The sequence below is a fragment of the Apaloderma vittatum genome, unplaced genomic scaffold (assembly GCF_000703405.1).
Source record: "Apaloderma vittatum isolate BGI_N311 unplaced genomic scaffold, ASM70340v1 scaffold6788, whole genome shotgun sequence".
Taxonomy (NCBI): domain Eukaryota; kingdom Metazoa; phylum Chordata; class Aves; order Trogoniformes; family Trogonidae; genus Apaloderma; species Apaloderma vittatum.
The window spans coordinates 89,168-91,761 of NW_009732323.1; positions in this window are offsets into that span (position 1 = coordinate 89,168).

A 2,594-nucleotide genomic window follows, 5' to 3' on the forward strand; every position below is an offset into this window, starting at 1 on the left:
CTCCTGGTGTGGAGTTTTTATGTTCCCTTATTCTGATCACGGGTGATGCCTTCAGTGTCACTACACCACTTGTCGCTGCTCTGGCCCGGTGTTGGCAGCAGCACTGGCAGGGTAGGGACCAGACTGCCTGGCTGGAGGGACCGCTGGAGGTCATCTACGAGGTCAAGAGAGGAGAAGCACATTTCTCCATCCAGCCAAGGAGCACCCGGAGGCAGCTCCTGACTCCTGGTTGGCAATCCCAGGAGCCTGGTTGGAGTATTTCACATCTCCTTTTTCCGGAGGGTGGCTGCTGTGCCACAGTCACCCGTGAGTCTGAGTCACTTGCTGGCAAGTGTTTCTAGGTCTACACTTTGCTCTACAAATAACATCACTGCCTTAGCCACGGTGCTCTTTGGCCTTAAAGTATCTGGGGCTCTCTCTCCCCTGGACATCACACAGGGAGACGTGTCCCAACCCAGGACCCATCTCCCCTAAAGGCTCCAGAGGTTGTATAAAAGCAAAACGGATATCCCTAAAGCTCCTACCAGCTCATGTGCCACCATCAGCCCTAGACATGTGAAGTTATCCAACACCTGAGTTTCCAAATTTCCTAAAATTTGCTTCTGGATGTGCCCGCAGGTCCCTGAGCTATGAAAATGCTGAGCAAAGAGAATTCACGTACCAGCCTGGCTGGACTGCCCAGTGCCAGCACCACGCGCCCATGCCAATGCCCCACAGAGCTTCCCAGGGTGGCCGGAGGGGCAAGGAGCCCCCACATCTCCCCTTCACAGCTCAGTAGGGCAGGGGCACTGCTTGAAATCCACCTTCAGCTCCTTCCTTTGCAAATCTGCATCTCAGGTGAATGCTTTGATTAATGGTCTAAGGTTATTGGGAATCCGAGCTTTCCAAAACCTGCCTTTGCAGCTGTAGCTTCCCATCACGTGGCAAAAAAGCAAAGGTGAATTTTTGGTAAATCACTGCCACCTCTCCCCCCACTCTGGTCCCAGTTACCAGGTTCCTGTGCAGTTCCCAGCCCTGGCGGTGGCAGAGGATGAGGCCCAGCTGGGGCCAGGCTGGGCTCTGCATCCCCCACACCAACAGCCTCAAAAGAGATTTGCATGAGCCATTTGCACTTTGCCTTCACAGATGCTGCTCCTGCTTTGTGCCAGCCCCTCAGCTGCTTTTTAGGGTTTTTTTTCCTTCAGATAAGAAATTGCAAGGAGTTTCACCCAAAGAAACTTTTTTATCTGTAGCTCCTTCTTCCTATTTAGTAAAAGTTCTGTTTTGGTTTTGGTTTTTTTTAGCTCTTCTTCCCAGATCTCGTCCAGGCACCCGTGAATGCCCTTTGAGCATTTCTAGCCCCCGTGGTTAATTTTAAAAGCTGGGAGAGCCGAGCTGATGTAAAACCGGACAGCAGAGAGCACAACTCTTGAGAACAGCAGGCTGATCTGCTGCTTGTGCAGAAAGCCCTGTGTTGGTAAATATTAACCAAACTCTGGGTAAAGAAAGCTCTTTTTACTGCTCTCCTGTTGGTCTTGCCATGAGCAGCCCCCCAGGACTTTCCTCTGTTTCCCCTGGGTCCTGCTCTCACGCCTCATTGCTTCAGCTGCTGTTTCGTTTCCCATGTCTAACTTAGGCAGTATTTATGATGTATGGTCTCCTCTTTCCTTTAGAACTAACTCTCTGGCTTTTTACTTATTTTCCAAAATCACCTTTTTTTGCGGTTAATCAGGGTTTTGCACATCTTCTGTCCCTGATCTAGACTCCACAGCCCCGCCTTGGGTCTCCAGGGGCAGCCCCAGGTGGGGTGAGGGAGCAGGGGGCTGCTGCAGAGTGCTGCCCTGGCATGGCCACAGCTGGGGGACCTGGGGCTGAGTGGCAGGACATGGGTGGGACACGAACAGGACACAGGTGGGACGTGGGTGGCTGCTGCAGGAGCGCCAGTGAGGAGCCAGAGGCGAGGCAGTGCTGGGGCTTGTGGAGCGTGAGTGTGGAATAGCTCACCATTTCGTAGGATACCACGGAGAAACTGCTTGCCATGAGGTGGGACAGCACACCCATGAAAAGAAACTCATTATCCTAAACATAAGATCAAGAAACTTAAAAATGACTAAGCTGTTGCTGGTTGGATGCTGTTCTCCATAGGCCACTGGTATGTTCCGGGGTGAAGCTGCTGTGAAGGCTGCCTGCTTTACCTGCTTTACACCTTTTCACCATGGCCTAAAAAATGTCAGACTATCCCCCTCAGCCCCTCTCCAGCCCAAAGAGAAGCAGCAGCAGCAATAGGACAGGTGACCTGGGGAGCCCCAGAAAGCTGGGCTGCTCTCTGCACCATTTCCCTTGTACTCCTAAGCAACCATGACTGTTGGATTAACAATGTTGGAGGGTATGTCCCGGCTACTCCCTGGAGCCTCTGGTTATGAAGGGATTTATTGTCTGTGATGTTGTGCAGCTCCTTTTTGCAGCTGCCAGCTCTGTCTGCTCCCAGAGCCCGTGGCAGCAGCGGGTTCACTGGGTTTTGCTGCCCATGGGACAAAGATGACATTCCTTTCATGTTTTAAATTCACCTTCTGCCAATTGTGTAGATTGTCCCTTTGCTGGAAAACTTGTGAGGT